At 35.4% G+C, this 17,899-nt stretch overlaps 1 protein-coding gene and 1 pseudogene across 4 annotated transcripts in view; both read left to right on the forward strand.

Moving 5' to 3' along the window:
• The window catches only part of TMTC2 (transmembrane O-mannosyltransferase targeting cadherins 2), a 388,309-nt gene that overhangs the window by 232,863 nt on the left and 137,547 nt on the right, over positions 1–17,899 (forward strand). The window lies entirely within an intron of this gene.
• Positions 16,860–17,871, forward strand: LOC109459566 (bisphosphoglycerate mutase pseudogene; annotated as a pseudogene).

The raw sequence follows: 17,899 nt of genomic DNA on the forward strand, positions 1-17,899 counted from the left end.
TGATTATTAACAGGATTAGTTTTTTGTCCCTAATTGTAGGAAATTCAGATATGTCATAAATACCATATATGGCTCCAAAATATTATGACAGGATTTTAAACTACATTTAACTGTTAGCTCAAATGGAGAGGCTTAAATTCCACAAGAAATGTTTGCAGTGATTTCAGTGTATTAGATTAAGTAAACCATGTGGTTGACAGAATTCTGATACTCAATAATTATATTTCAAAATAGGGAATATTTCAATGATTTTTTAATCAAATATTAATACAATGCACCAAGATAGATCTTTTACCACCTGAAATATTATATAAATATATCTGGCATCATATGTTTTTAGGAACAACCTTTTTATTTTCTATTTATTTACATGGGTAGGTAATATACCAATTCTTATAGGTAGTTTAGAGAATATTTGAGAAATAAAAAAATTTCCTTTTGAGATGTGTATGCTATTTTCATTACAAAGTTCTCTCTGATGTACAGAAATTGCTCCTTGTTCCATTTCAAATCCTGAAAGTAAGGGAATTTGCTTTGCTCAATCTCACCAATAAGTAAACTTAACCTAATGACGCTTCTTTGTGGAAGTATGTTTTAATCACTTTTCATATCATCGGTTATACTTATGTCTCTTAAAGATGTTTTATGACCAAAGCCTGAAACTAACGAGTGTATTTATATTAGTTGCATGAAATATCCATATTCATTAATAAATTTTAGAAGCTTTTGGAAATCATAAGCTTCTGTTAGGTCTTCTACTTAACTTTAAAATCAGTAACCTAAATTTTTTTTCAATACATTCAATATTCATAAAACTACTGCTTTGTAAATCATTAAAAATTTTCATACTGTTAGGAATTTTTATTAGGGAAATAATCTGGAGATATACATCATTAAGTAACTTCAAAACCATAATTATAAAAGTGATGTACTCTGGACAGCCACAGGATGATTCTAGGAGGTTGGAGATAATTATTAAATCAATCCCTGTCTATTCATTTTTATGTTTAAATTTTAAAAACTATGAATGGCACATTTAAATAGCACATCCAAATATTGTTCTAGGTGAGAATAGAGAAAAAAATGATTTGGAAACATATTCAGTAAACAATAGTATAAATGATATATGGTTATATTTTAGGCTAGAGAACATTGCTTATAAGATTGTGAAACTTTGAGGACAGTTTTTTTGCCAGATTAATATAAAATGATATATGAGAATTACATAAAAATGGTTATATTCCTGTTTATAAAACGATGGAATGCTATTGCTTTTTTTTCTTTCTTGATAGCAATTGCTTGAATTTCTTATATGTGCCACGCACTATTCTTAGTTCTTTACAAATGTTGTTGCAATTTGTCTTTTAAGTGAAGTCTACAAAATGAGGAAAATGAAATGCAGACAGTTTTAAAGTCACACAAATAGTAGAGGAGCTGTATTTGAACTTAAGACGCTTGACTCTATATCTGTACAACAGTATTTCTGCAGAAATAAACCAATGTGTGGAATAAAAAAACCACCTCAATGTGTATCTTCAAATCCAGAAAAACAATTAAAATTACCTTTACATATAGAAATAAAATACTTGGAATTAGATCTAATAGAGAGTGTAAGTTCATTTTGTTATGCCAGTTACTGAGGTTACTGAGCTCATGCTATAGAATTTTGTCAGAAAGATTATCATTGGGTTTGCACTACTGAGCTAAGAGTTGCTTTCAAGAAGAAATTGCTTCAGAAAGCCTTTTTAGTTGTCTCAGTCCATTAATCATAATATGGTTTTGATATCACTTCAATCCACGCTTATAGATAATAGTTATATAATGTGAAAGTTAAAACAGTACTTAATTCTACTCTTACTAGCAATAGATATAGTGAACTTACTGCATAGCCTTAAACTCACTTTTATTTGTTTGCCAAATTTATTAAAATCCAGTGCTTCACACGAGTAATATTCTTAAGACCAGGTTTAATCGATCTGCATTATGATGGTGGTTTTTCTTTTCAAGTATAGTATATTTTCACAGGCAAAGCAGATGGGCCATTGCTCAGTGATTTACATTGTCAGATTTTACAAATACGTGATCAACTTTCAACCTTTTAACTGTACCACCCATTGCCATCTGAAAAATAATTGATTTCTAGGCTGAAAAATAGTCAGTATTCTTCCATTGCTGTTATAGATTTGTCCCTGTTTGTTCCAAATGATATATAAACACGTAATTCAATAGAACATTGAATATTTCATTAGGCATTAGATTTCAGAATACAGGTAATACATATAATGTGGTTTAATCAATTCTTGATTATTTCACATAACAGAGGGGATCATTTCTGTGGATAATAGAGATTTTGCAAACTTAAGTTAGTTGTCATTTTTGTTCTGTGTTGTAAGAATCTAAGCAATCATTCAATCGAAGGAGCCAGGAAAGGAGCAATAAAATAAACTAATAAATTTAATGGAAATAAAAAGAAAGAAAATGTTAATAAAGTAGACTATAGAGAAAATGTGAAGTAATGAACAAATATAAGAGCTTGTTATTTAAAAGATCAACAATTTCTGGCAATGGTAGTATAGGACAAAGTTGAACATCTCAAATATACAACACAGAATTAGAAAGGGGCTACAATTAGATATATGGGAAATTAAAATAGCAAGACAGTAGTTACATATTTGAAAATCTTAGTTGTACATGTGAAATCTGTGAATGCTCTTCTGGGAAAATATAAATGGCCAACATTGGCACAAGAAGAGGGAGGCAGGCAATGTGGATAAAAATCCTTGGAAAAAATTGAAACCATTAAAGAAGTTTCTCCACGAGGAACCAAGTTAAGGTGTTCATGAGTTCTATCAAATCTTGATGAAGTTGTGCTAGTTACACTTTTCATTTATTTTTGTGACGCTAGATGAAACTGATAGCAAAAAGCCTAACTGTTTAACACCAAAAACCAAAAGAGAATAATAACAACAACAAAATTCCAAAAAACACAAAACAAAATGCAAACAAGCAAGAACAAAATTACAAACAGAGACAGGCCAATTAGACTTATTCATATAAATGTTGAAATGTCTTAAAATTAACACAGTGGATGTAGCAGCATATTAAAGATTAAAACACCACTGCCAGATAGCATTTATTTTTAGATTTATGGTAGAGTATTCATTGTTACCTTCAATTACTATATTCTTTTAATTTAAAAAGTCAGAAGAGGAAAAGAATGCGTCCCAGATTTAGAGGAGTTCTAACTGCGTTTATTGATTTTATAAATGAGTTATGAAATCGGTATCAGAGCAGAGAAGACCCCATTGTCAATGTAGGTGATAACAGTAGTAATGGATATTGTTAATAGATAACCATGTTCTTTGAATTGTGTAAATATAATCAATATCAATAAACCAGTTCAGGCTATAAAGAGCCTTCTTGAATTAGAGTTTCATTTTCTTGGAATTTCAGAAGCAAACACATTCATATTCGTGTAGTAGTTTCCTAGAGCTGCCGTAATAAAGTACCACAAACTAGGTGGCTTAAAACAGTAAAAAATTAATTGTGTCACAGTTCTGAAGTCTACTGGTCTGAAGTCAAGGTGTCCACCTGGTCATGCTCCCTCTGAAACCTACAGGGGACTTCTTCCTTGCCCCTTCTGTGGTTTGTGGAATCGTGTGGAGTTCCTTGTCTTACACCTGCATAGGTCTGTTCTCTCCATTGTCATCACATGGCTTTTTCCCTGTGTGTCTTTGTCTTCACATCTTCTTATGAGGCTGCCAGTCATATTGGATGAGGGGACCACCCATGTTAATTTGACATTTGACATTTGCAGTAACCCTGTTTCTTAAAAAAGGACATATTCTGAAGTATTGGGGGTTAGGACTTGAACATCTTTTTTTAGAGAAACACAGCTTAACCAATAACAGCTGTCTATTGGGAGCTTCAGTTTAAGAGAGAGAGACCATGGTTTGTAATGGGGGAGAGGGTTGGGAAAACTCCTTCATGAAGCTACATTTTTGCACAGAATCTCAACCAGTTTATATAGCTCATGATCCAAGAACTCTGTCCTAGGAGGAAGTAACTTAGGAGGATACAGTAGTGAGGCAATGTTGGATGCAGAGTTGTTACCATAAATCCAGTTTAATGAGAGATTTATTTGTTCATTCAGGGGCAAGGTTTTGAATACCCTTGAGAGGTTAAAAGGATTAAAGATTACAGAATGGAAGTGGTGCTACCTGACATGGAGCTGAGACATTCTTTGAATTCTTTAGAAAACCAGCAAGAAAAGCCCATGAGAAGTGAGGCGTGGTGAAAATGAAGGAGAAAGTAACCCTTTGCCAAATGGCGAGAGCTCAGGACAGGTTTTTCCACCAAGTTCCTAGTTCCCTGGCTGTGTGTTATGTGTATTATGAGTGTGTTAGGGATGGAGGGAGGTGTCTAGGGGGTATTAGGTAAGCAGACTGGTATCCCAAAATAGAGAATTCAAGACAGGCTGTCAAGCAGGGATGCCTGGAAGTGCTTGGCATGTCTGATAGAAAGTGAACGGAAGTGAGAGATTTTGGTGAAATTCCATTGGCTTGGGGTCACTAGGCTCTGGATGTACAACTCACCTGGCACTTTACTGGCATGAGGTGGAGGACAGCTTGTGGTACCTACCTGCTCACATGGCAAGAGCATTTCAAGCTGGTAATGTTCCTGATTGTTTAAGTTTTATATTTTCAAAATATGTCTGATTCCAAGTTTTGGTTATTGTTGTTGCCCTATCATATATCTGGTTTTTAGGTGTAGCTTTTTCTTGGAGTTTTCCCAAATATGTCATATTCTTATTTGCTGGGAGGCCTCTGCATATACTCGCTGTTTTGCCTGCAGCGTTCTCCACCATTTTCTACCCGTCTGACCTTTTCCACCCTACTCCTTATCCTTTCTGCCTGGCTAATACCTGTATCTAAGCTCATATCTTCCCTTGGGAAGATGTGGTGATACCTCTCCTATTGTCAGAGTTGGAAGCTGCCCCTCCCAAATCTCACCCATTAGAGCAACTAATACTGGGATCTTTTTAGTCTGAATCCTAGTAATATCTGTGATACCATGTTCCCCTTAATTAGAGCATATCTCTTTAAAGCCAGGGGAAGCTTAGGTCGCATTCTATCATCAGTGCCAAGCACAATGGCAGGCATATGGTTTTGAAATTATGTATATGTTGATTAATGAGCTAATGGATGTGTTACACTATAGATATGTTGATTAATAAACTATTGAATGAATTATTAAACCAGTAAATAACTTGATTAAAAACCAATGAATAAGCTAATAATGACAATAAATCAACAAAGTTTAAGTTTATTGGACAACAGTCCCATGTCCTGCCCATTATGCCTCGCTGATCTTTTTTTCCCCAGCCTGTGTTACTGGCCATGTTTACCTATCTGACTCTTCATAGTGATGTAGTCTACAGCTTTTTTCCATCATATATGTCTTTGAAAATAGCCACTGTCCAAAAAACATAAGAGTAGTAAAATTTCCTCATAAAGACCATGGTTATTATATACATACTGATTTGGGAAAAAGATTCTGGAATACATCATCTAGTGTCAAAGCTGAAATCTTTCTATTTCTTCCACCAAGCCCTGGAAATATTTTTATTACAAACACTGAGGACAGACTTTTCAGAATCAGTAAGAGAATATAATGGATATGTTAGTTAACGGGATAACCAGTCAGGGAATGTTTCCACAAAACAAATTCTCATATATCCATTTGTTAATCAGGAAAAGTTGAATAGTAAATAATGAAGCATATAATTCTATTCTGATTTATTAAATATGCAATGATGTTTCAGGGTTTTAAAATGATTAATAGGCCCTCTAAAGTCCTACTTGAGGTATAAATGGGTATTTAATTGACTTCTGTTCATAGAAACATATTATTTAAATTTTCCTTTCAATTATTTTCTATTTTAATTTGTAGACTCACTGTAATATTATCGTCTTTACAGGCTAAGAATATAAGTTCAGCCTTTACTGAAAATATTTCTGAAAGTAAAAAATAGTGATTATTTGAAACTAGGGCAAATTAACGATGCTTAATGATTTCATCAACCATATGTGCATTTGTGCATCTAAATTCTTAACTATATTTTATCGTTAAATGATCTGTCCTTGAGTTTTGGCCATGATATGCTATATTCCAGAAATCTGGCCATGATATGCTATATTCAAGAAATTATCTATCTTGACAGCTACCAGAATGGGTTAAGGTAAAATAATTATTCTATAATGACCTGGACATCTGCAGGATTGTAAAGAGGTAGTCAGAAATTATTTCATGGAGAAGCTAAACTGAGAATACATCCAGGTCAATATAAAAAACAAAAACAAAAACAAAAAAACTACAAGATGAAACATTTTCTACTGTGGGTTTTATGGTGTTAAGGATCATATGTTGATTTTTAGTTAAAATGACATATTCTATGTAATATGAAAGCTCAGTTTATAGCATTGAGTAGTAGTAGTTTCTGCAGGTGGTCTGAGGGAAGAAACTGGATCTGTTCAGGTGCCTTGTGCGTAGTTGCTTGGGGTATTTAGTCCCACTGAGACCTACTTATATAACACACACACACACACACACACACGCGCGCGCGCACGCGCGCGCGCACACACAGAGAAGGATGAGAAAAATCCTGTGTGCTAGTGTTTTCAGGGTTTTCCTCACTATATTGTCATAGGTACTAGAAAGACTCCAAGTCCAGTCAAGTCTATATGGGAATCACAAGTTGTTTGGTAAGCATACCTATCTCTGCATTGGAAACATTCAATTTATAAGAGCCTCATGCTAAGGAATAGTGGATGATTTAATTTATAATGAAATTAGTCTAAGACAGCCTGATGCTATGAAATACTTTGACTGAAGTTCCTCCTTCCCTGTAAAGTACTGGAATAAATGCTATTGGCATTTGCCTCTGTACATTCCCATTTACAGAGCTGTCTTCCGAGTCACACTACCTGCTGTTGCATGCACACTTTTACATTTTGTACTCCGTTGTTATGTTAATAACATTATACAAGATACACTGCATGGCTGCTAGTTTCAGAGCCACCTTCTTTTCACAGTTCATTTTGTACACCTGTTCCTCTGATTCATTGTGAGTTTATTTTACGATTTAGCTTGCAAAGTGAAATCTCTTTTATGGCAACTCTATAAGCCTCAATTTCTATAACACCCAGTTATAATTCCTAGTTTTCACACATTTCTGAGAAAGAATGACCAATTATCAAGTCCCATTAATACTGATTATATCTTCTGAGTTAGATTTACAGATATGAGCATATTTGCAAATTCATGTGTTAGAAATAAGGATTCATTAATTTATTCAACAAATATTGCTTGCCTTCAGAATGACAGGCATTGTATTAGATGGTGGGAATAAGCTGACAAAGAGTATAGTTTCTACCCTCAAGTATGAAGTTTGGGTTTAAAATATGTACGTGATAAAGTAACATCTTTTCTAAGAGATATGCATATATTATCATGAGAAGACAGACAAAGAGACTGATTCAGCCTGGAGAAAAAAAGACAATAAAGATAAAGAAAAGAAAATAGGAGGCACACTAGGAAGACAAATGAATAATGTGGTTTGGGGAAAAATTGTTGAGTTTTAGCTAGGTAAGTTTCAGATAACTATTGGACTTCCACTAGGAAACTGCAATGTGTTTCTACAGTTAATGAGAGCATTCTGAGGTAGAGGGTGTAGATTTTAGAGTTGTAATTGTCTAAGTAGGTCATTGAAACTGACTGTGAAAACTGTGTGTGTGTGTGTGTGTGTGTGTGTGTGTGTGTCTATGTGTGTCTATGTCTATGTGCGTGTGTGTAATACGTGTAAGGATAAATGAAAGAAAGACCATGGATGGCATCCTGGGGAATGCCTATATTTGAGGAGCTTGGTAGAGAAAGTGAGCCATCACATATGCTCAAAGAGAAGAAAATAAGACTGGGGTGTTAGATGTCATTGAAGCTGATGGATAAGGAGGACAGTAAGAAGGGAAAAAATGGTCAAAAGATCATGTACTATCGAGAAGTTAAGTATTTCTATGGTGCTTTTATGTCCCCACAGGAAAAAAAAAAGTAGTAGAATCAATCATGGGTCTGGAAACTTGGAAATATTCACTTCTCCTGAATGCAGTAGAGAATTGTATTTTGCCATGACAAAGCTACAGGATATTCCAGAGAATAATTTTATCCTATGAAACGCATGGACACAATGACCAAAGAACTGAAATTCACACTAGAGATCCTTGGGGGCTGGGTAAATTATTTATGTTTGTTTGTAGTACATAGTGAAATCCTTGACACCTCCTTGGTACTCAACAAATGCTTTTGAATAGAATTGAATTAAACCACTTATTATTTCACACTCATTTCATTTACAGCTATGGAAACTACATACTCTAGTATTGGTGTCTAGGATTGCCTGCTGGGACTAACTGTTAAGCAGTGCCCTCCCCACCCTAATCCAAAGTAAAGTTGGGGGAAATCAGAATCCTTCTAGAAATTGGAGCCTTGGCAAGAGAAAGAAGATTAAATCATTCCTACATTAATTTGTATTATAGGTTTTCTATTACAGATATAGTTTTAAAATGGCCCTGTGTGGAACATGCTTTTCCATGTAGAAATATTCATTTAAGATTAACTGTGTAGAGAATGTTAAACTGTTTTCCATGTTGGGAAAATGATGAAAGGCATTTTTCTGAAATCTCATTAAAATGGTCTTTAATTTTATAGTCATTTTCATCCAGAGCAGTGTAGGTAAATTTGAGAACACGATTTAGAAAGCCCATAAAAGAGGTTTTTAAAGAAATTCATAATTATATTCTGTTGTTTGGTTTAACTTTAAAACTGATTGAAAGTTGCTTAAATAGCTGAAAGCATTTTTTTGCTGTTGTTCCTAAAATTATGCTCACATGGAAAGTATAGGCTGATAATGCAGTAGAATTTCAACTAAATTAATTCATTTATCTCAGAAGGAAGTTTTGCATTATGGAAAAAAAAAAAAAAGTAATACGTTTTCTTTTGCTCCTGAAGAAAAATGAGCAGATGTAATTTTGGTATTTGTGTAGTTCCAACCATCCCTCTGCAGAGTTTCAATTACTATGACTTAAGAAATATTTTCTAGACACACCAGGACATACACTAATATTGGCTTCCATTTAATTTAGTTTTTCTCTTATACAAAACCTATCGATAATTTGCTTATAAGATGAAGCTGCTTAAAGTATAGTTGAAGTTTGAGGACATCTGGATATTTAGATGAAGATGAACTTTAAAAATTAATATCTTTCATCTGCTTATTTTTCTTTTATATGGTATTTATATAAATAATATATTAAATTCTTTCTGTGGCAAAATTGTATCAGGTATCACTTCTTCCAGTACTTTGCTTCAAAGAATTGCATGAGGCCTCCCAGCTGACTGTATTTAAACTACAGCCCTTGCCTCACTCGCATACTCCTGCTCTTCCTCCTTTACTTGATTCCCTTTTTTTTTTTTTTGCATTGCATTTATCAACTTTCAGTTTTTTATCAACTTTTTAAACTATATGTAGTCAGATTAACTAAATACAAATGTATAGTTTATTTTGTATATGGCTAACACGTAAGCTCTACGAGTGCAGGGTTTTGATATATCCTAAGTGCCTAGCATAGTGTTTAGCTCACAATACAAACTCGACAGGTAGTTGGTGAATGTATATTTATATGTGCTGTCCGTGATTTAGGTACATACGAGTACATTCTTAAACTCCTCATGTATGCAGGGTGCATCATGGGTTATTTAACTTCACTTCCTACCTTTGCTTTCTTCCTCTGTTCCTGTTTACCTCTGCAGAATTCATGAGCACCGCCCTTTTTGCTTTACACCTCCATTGCTTCTAATTATAGGGCTGCCACATTTTCTTGTCCCTCCCTAAGGGCCCTTGTGATTGGAGGTGACTTAGATGGGGGTTGGATGAAGTCAAGAGGGACGAGTGATCCCATCTTGCTGTCCCAATAATGAGAACAGTGAGGAAATTTCTTACCAACCTTCTGGAAAAAGAGAACTTGACCCAGCTTGGTTAATATGACCCATCTCATCAGCAGACTCATAAAATGACTGGCACTCACGATCTTAGAGAGTAGAAATTCCAGGTTAGGGGAATAATCAGAGCTGTCTTGAAGTCTAAAGCTAGACCATGTTCTAACACCATTTACATTCTATGAATAGCCTTTTTGTTTTATTTTGTTTTAATGACTGTGTGTATATGTGTATCCTCTGTATAGTATTTGCCTTTTGAAAGTAGAAAAAAAAATTATAAAAATCTCAAAGACCATATTTAGGGATGGGTGCTAACCTGGGATGCCAAATGTGTACTCATTCTCCTGAAACTGAGCATTGGAGAAGAGAGTGTAACTTTAATCAAAAGTAACAATTGATAGGGAGGGAACACAAGCAAGTTGACCAATTTCTAGGTTTTGGTCTAAAAAAAAGTACGGAAAAACATTCAGGGCTGAGAATTTTCTCTGGGGCAACACCAATACCTTTATAAAACATAAGGGTAGAGTGAATGCAAAACACCACTTCTAGAACTGGTAAGAGATGACTACGGTCATGAATAGATCCTTGCTCTCTCTGACCCCTGTACTGGGTGAAGACTCATCCCTTCTGAGCACCAAAATTAAACCTGCGAAGGCGGTTTTAGGTACATTGTTATAAGTGGTGTTTTCCTTCTAGTCTACAAGTACTTCAGGATTAGCCTGAGTGACTCGTTTCTGGATTGCCAAAACTATTCCAAGCAAAAAAGAGATAGAGTCAGGCATTCATTTTTGGAACTCATCTTGTTTAAGTTAGAAACTGCTTGTATGACCTAACACCTATTCCTGCTGGTCTGTGAGATACATGATACCTTTTCCCCTTTCATAATTTATTGCTTCAACAGCAGACTTTTGTTAGAGCACTGCTGCTAAGGGACAAAGAAAACACCCACTTTGTTGAACATTTATGTTTAAAGTGAGTACATTGCACTAAATCACTGTGTGCCCATGGGAACATCTCTAACCCAAATTATAACCATATCTATGATGGAATCAGGCTCTGAGGCTTCTTTTTTTTTTCTCCTTTTTCTTTTGGTAATGTATTTTGAGTGTGTTGATTCCTGTGGAATTCACAAGTGTTCTTTTTTTTTTTTTTTTCCTCCCGGCTGACTGAACAAACGAGTCTAAGTTATAGGTTTTCTCACTATGGACTTCCACAGTGCATCATATTGTGTTATAGTACCCTGCACACAGATTTGTTACTGCTTTTAAATTATTCCACTCTTCTGCTGGTCATTAAATCTCTGTAATGGCACTTTCAAAATATATTTTGAGTGAATGAATGAACAAATGAATAGTCTAATTGCATTGACTTTCACTGAGTAGGTCAGGCTTTGGCCTGTGCCTGTATCTCAGCTGAGGGATCCCTCCTCAGTGGTTGCACACCACCCAACTGGTGTTTCTCCTTCAAGAAATTACACAATACTTATACTTATCCACATTGGATAGTCCCTGTAAATAGCAGAGAATAAATAGCAGAACTCTATATAGTTTTAAAGTTATCGGTGGTTAACGCCTTTAATTTTTGTGTTAGGTGCTTTTCATTTCTTAATTATGTTTGTTTTAAATCATCTTATAAGATGAAGGAAATATTTGAAAGAGATTTGATTACAATCCTAGAAAATAAATATAGTCCTACTGGAATAGTAATTTGTTTTCATGGGACAGGACGAAGAGGGAAATCTTCCTTTTAAAAAAACTTAACTCTGTGGCACCTTTGCACCGTGGAAGCAGCTTTGAAGCTTGCGTATTAAACAGACTTGCATTCGAATCTCCCGTGTATTGGTCCTGTGACAGACCTTTGTCAAATTGCTTAATCCTTATTCTTCTGCAAAATTGGGTTATGATATCCCTAGTGTTGTAGCAAGGATTAAATAAAGTTCCTAGAAACTTGATATAATTATATAATAAGAAAAGCTGAAGAGTATGTTAGTTGTTAATTTTATTCTGTTTATTCTAATTGTTCACTGACTATGCTTCTGTGGGGATATACTTATACTTGTAAGCATTTTTATGAAGAGGAATGGGTCTTAAGTATAATGGGGTTTCTCAAGGAAACCCTTTCACAAGTTGTATTAGTCCGCGATCTCCAGAGAAATGAACCAATTAAAAAAATGTGTGTGTGTGTGTGTGTGTGTGTGTGCGCGCGCGCGCTTGCATATGTGTATATGGGAATGATATATTTTACTAAAAGGTATGACTTATCCGATTTTGAAGGTTAAGAAGTCCCGCAGTCTGCCCTCTGCAAGCTGGAGACCCAGGAGGGCTGGTGGTGTAGTTTGAAGGCCTGAGAGCCAGAGAGCCAGTGGTGTAGATTCCAGTGTGTCTGAAGGCCTGAGAACCAAGAAGTCTCAGAGTTGATCAGTGTCCGCACTAATGCAGAGAGAAAGCCAATCCTTCCTTCCTCCTTTTTGATCTGCTCAGGCCCTCCAAAGATTGGATGATGCCTACCCACATTGGACTAGGCAATCTGCTTTACTTAGCCTACTGAATACAATGTTAATCTCCGGGAAACATGCTCACAGACACACTCAGAATGAATGTTTCACCAGCTATCTGGGCATCCTATGATCCAGTGAAGTTGACACATAAAATTAGTTGTCTCAGAAGCACATTGGTTATGATGTATTTCTTGGTAAAGTTGATTGGCATTGGAGCCTGTGGTTTATCTATATTTAAAGCAAATGCAATATATTTATATATCGGGACAAGCATGTATGAGTATAAATAAGGAAATAGAGAAGATAAATTTGTTGATATATACACTGAAGAAGCACTGGGTATATGAACCAGAGAGAGAGGGCAATTATTAATTCTTAAACTGAGAACAGGTACGTAATCCCATTGTTGGGTAATGGGAAAGAAATGTGATTTGAAGCCTGGCAGCTCTGAATTTGAATCTCATCTGAATTTGAATCTCCTCATGATAACTGTGTTATCATTTGTAAGTTGTTTAGCTTCTCTCCCTGATGTCTTTATATATTTAAAGTAAGAAGAGTGCTAATATTTTATATTGCTAGTTGTCAGGGTGGAAATAAATAATATATAAAACATTATCATGAAGGCATTCAGTATTAACTCTTTTTTCCTACTAAGTACTGTTTTTTAACTAGGAAAGCGTAGTCATACCAATTATTTTATGACATATACAGGAAAATATAGCCTTAATTATATATTCAGAAGACAAGTATAAAGTGAATCATGCGTATATTAATTTTGCGGGAAACGAGTAAACTCGTCATATCGCCTCTAGTTGGAACCGGCAAAAATTTTGCAAAGTAAATAAATAGAGACCTCTTTTTAAACTAAAACACTGAAAGTTTCATAGAAAAATATCAAATAGATCGAAAGATATGAATATTTTACGGAAAGTCTAATTTTGGTGAGAAAATGTCAAAAAAGCCCCGCGTTATGACGCGATTTGGCGGGAAAATGCCCGCTTACAAAGTGTTAATATACAATGTGGATCTAGGAATCCCAGATCCAACAATAATTACTTACATGGATTTAAGTTGAATAACATTTTGATTTTGGGGCTTCTTATTTGTAAAATGGGGATTATACCTTTATAAATTCATTGTGAGAATTACATAAGAAAATTGTGAAGCATCTTGTTCTGGACCTGTCACAGAAAACAAATGGACTTATGGACTTATATAGGATATAAAGGCTTATTTAGATTTCAAAGTCCAAGTTCTAACTCAGGAGAAATACCTTTCTAATGAATACTCTATTTAATTGAGACTTCCTTCACATATTTTAAAGACCTGGTGGTATAGTGAGAATATATTTTTCTTCAGACCCAAAGCAAAAACTGATTTTAAAATAGAAAAATAATAATAATAACAGTAAAAGCTATACATTGTTCATATTAATAAATATTAATATTTTTATTGATAAAGTTTTTGGTTTAATGCATTTGAAATATTTTAAAAATCATTTTGATTGGAGGCCTACCATAGGCTCCATGTTTGACAGGTTAATAAAAAAAAAGTCTTCTTTATGAAATAGGATATCATTATTCTACTTTTATTTATTTGTCAAATTTTAAACAAAATCCAATTTAGAGCAATTAAACAGGTCTGTGTCAAAAGAAAGATACCAAAGAGACGTAAGTGTATTTTCTGAAACCTACTTGGCAGTTATGTGACACTGGGAAGTGATACCCTATGAAACAGGTCTCAGCTTTTGGGGAACTACATGACAGAATCCTGTGTGTGCATCTGTCTCGTTCACATCACATGGTCGTTGTCTTCTCCATCTCCGTTTCCTTTCTTCTTCATGCAGTAAAAGCACAGAGTGAAAAAACAACGTGCTCATTACCCTTCCCAGTGGAATTTAACCTTCTCAATAAGGGACATCTTTTTAGTTTGCTCACAGTACATATGATATATAATAATCATGTCTAACAGCTTGGCAGTAAGTACCCAATTAAATTATGCTTTTTGTAGCACGCGTATAATTCTAATAGTTTTGATTATGTGTTTTCAGCAAAAAATTAACCATTTTTCATTCACTTTCTCTCTTAGTGCTTTCCTACCCATAGCCATCTTGGTAAAAGTGTCATTTTTACCTACTAAAATAGTTTAATTAAAAAAAGAAAGGGAGAAAAATAAAGTTGAGTATATGATTTGAGGGGAAGAAAATATGAGTGGAGAGAATTCTTTTGCTTGGTCCTCAAAGACAAAGTCTATTATCCAAGGGTGACCTGAAAGTCACAGAAGTGTCGGGTGAGACCAGAAAATACATATAACTATGTCTCTGGTATCTTTCTTGGAGCTCAAATTCAATTGCTTATATCTTCCTGAATCTTTTTTAGGAGATGAAAATCCTACCTATTTCTATTTCACTTGGTGAATCCTGTGAGTTTCCTTCTTTCTAGTTATTTGGGGATTGAGAGGATTAATTAAATGTTTTTATAAAAAAAATACTACTAATATCATTACTCTTTTGGGCAAAGTGATAACTGACTACTCTGATGCCTAGGAGCTTAATTTAAGAGTTCCAATTTCATGTACCCATCATGCTCTTAAATTATATGTTTAAATATTTCATTGCAGTTGTTAGAGATGGCAATTGCCTAGTCTGGTTATCACTCAAAACCAGACAACTCATACTTTGTATTCATTCAAGTGTCATTAAAATAAGTTTTCCTTAAAATTCTCTGAGAGCCATACTTGATGTTACTTATTTTATGGCCTTATATAGTTTTTTAAAAAATGCTTGGGACATTTTACCAGTTGGGAAGAGGTTGACTTTGCAAATGATAGGAAACCCAAAATAACATTAGCTTAAACTGGTTAACAGTTAACATTTTCTGTGTTACAAAAGGTGTGCAGTCAGTCCTAGGGTTGTATGAGTTTCACGAAGTACTCAGGTTTCTTGGCTCCTTTATTTTGCTCTCCACCATCCTCAGAACAGGACTTCTACCTCATAGTTAGCAGAAAAAAGGAAGGGTAAGAGAAAACATGCGTCCTCCTCTTTGAGGACATCTAGAGGTGCACAGGCACTGTGCTTTCATCTTATTGGGCAGAGTTTAGTCACATGACCAAGCTTTGCTGTGTGATTGGTCATGGTTCTCTTTATGTGTCCAGGCATCAGTGCATATTAGGCATTTAATTTCTAAGCTCTTGTGTCACTCTAACCCTTGGAATTACTGCAGTTGATTTAAGTAGTAGTAACTTATTTTATTCACAGTGTTTGTTTTTAAAAAGGACTGAGTTTGATTCCATTTACCAATGGTATAGTCACTTGAGATTTTTGCCTGTTACCTCGTTTAGCAAACAAGACTTGGGGGCATTTGTGTGTTACGAGTATGACATGTTATTAATTATCACGTCTGTTCCAAAATAGATTTAAAATATTTTCCCAATTGTCCGATTATAAACATAGCCTAAGACTAAAGCATAAATCTTGAAAAAAAAAAAAAAGAAGAAATGCAATTTCACAGTTAAATTATATAAAATGTCATTATTAGAGTCATTAGCTAAATTAGCCAATTCAATCAGGAAATATGGATTAATACAAAGTTCAACTATGACTCCAAACCAATGCTAATTAATTTAAGTTGTAAAATTTCAAGTGCATAAATACCTTAGGAAAAAAATTGAACATTTAAAATTCATTATATTTTATCTCTGAGTGAAAAAAACAATCTTACTTTTATAGTTCCTACATGTGTTAAAGGATAAACAATACAAAATTCAGAAAAATGTCTCAGTTTAAGATAAACATGTTTTTGTTGGTAATTGGGCTTTAGGGATTATAGATCACTTGGTGAACCATTGCCTATTTAAACATTGAGTTACCTGATTCCCCCCCCACACACACCCTGAGTTATCTGATTTATTTTTATTACTAAGAATTTTTGCCCAGGGAATAGCCAAATTATTTACTACTGAAATAGTCTCAATAATATAATCTCAGTTTTAGGTTGCCTTAGCTTTTCAATATCCAAAGTGCTTCCTGCATAGATTATCATTTAATTCCCATGAAGTCTGTTACGGCTTTTACTAGATTAAAATGCTGTTTTCTGCATAGCTTGATCTGTCTAGAACCCCTTTCCCTGCATTCTTTTCTTCTCTAGGAACCTTACCTGGCCTGTCACTTTGGGAAGGTGTACCTTTTGTGGGTTCCCAAAACACGTTACGCTTTATGCACATTTTAGGCTGTATTGTCATTCTTTGCATCTCCGTCTTCACCGAGAAACAGTTCATTAAAAAAAATGTAAGTCAGGAGCCTGCACTAGAAAATAGTGCGCATGCCTGCGGCCGTGATGAGTCCGAGGCGGCACTGGCTGCTGCTCCGTAGCTCCGACGAATGGCTGCAGCTGGTGGGCCTCTTTGCAGGTGTATTTCTGTCATTGAACATTGGCCTATTTGAAGGCTGAGGGAAGCTCAGCCATCAGTATGTCTAAATACAAACTAATTATGTTAAAATATGGAGAAGGTGCTTGGAATAAAGAGAATCGTTTTTGTAGCTGCGTGGAAGAGAAACTTAATACTGAAGGGATGGAGGAATCTCAAAACTGTAGGATGCAAGTCAAAGGCCTAAACTTCGAGCTTGATCTTGTATTCACATCCTTCCTTAATCGGTCCAACCACACAGCCTGGCTGATCCTGGAAGAGCAGGGACTGGAGTGGGTTCCCGTGGAAAGCTCCTGGCGTCCGAATGAGCATCACTGTGGAGCCTTGAAAGGTCTCGATAGGGAGAAAATGGCTTTGAGTCACAGCAAGTCAAGCTCCGGAGAAGCAGCTATGATGTGACCCCATCACCCCCTGAGGATTCTCCTTCTTCTACCGTGAAAGCTACAATGATGGGAGGTGTAACGTGTGTGATGTTCCTGTGGATCAGCTGCCATCGTCTGAAAGCTTAAAGGATGCTCTGGATAATCCTTACCTTTTGGAATGGAAGGATTGCTCCTGAAGTATTCCGTGGCAATGCCATTCTGATATCTGCTCATGGAAATAGCAGTGGGGCACTCCTGAAACATTTGGAAGGTATCTCAGATGAAGGCATGATCAGTATTACTTTGCCTGTGGCATCCCGGTACTCCTGGAACTGGATGAGACCCTGCATGCTGTTCGGCCTCAGCAGTTCCTGGGTGAGCAAGAGACTATCCGTAAAGGAAGTTGAGGATCAAGGAAAAGTGGGAAAGCAGAAAAATAAAGTATTTCCCAAGTGTTGGCTAGGAATAGCTGCAAAAAAGGAGTGGCATGCAGTGTGTTATAGGTGCTGATCTCTCTCTCTCTCTCTCTCTCTCTCTCTCTCTCTCTCTCTCTCCCTCCCTCCCT

The sequence above is a fragment of the Rhinolophus sinicus genome, chromosome 1 (genome assembly GCF_057876585.1).
Source record: "Rhinolophus sinicus isolate RSI-liver-muscle chromosome 1, RSI-T2T, whole genome shotgun sequence".
In the NCBI taxonomy this organism is placed as follows: Eukaryota; Metazoa; Chordata; class Mammalia; order Chiroptera; family Rhinolophidae; genus Rhinolophus; species Rhinolophus sinicus.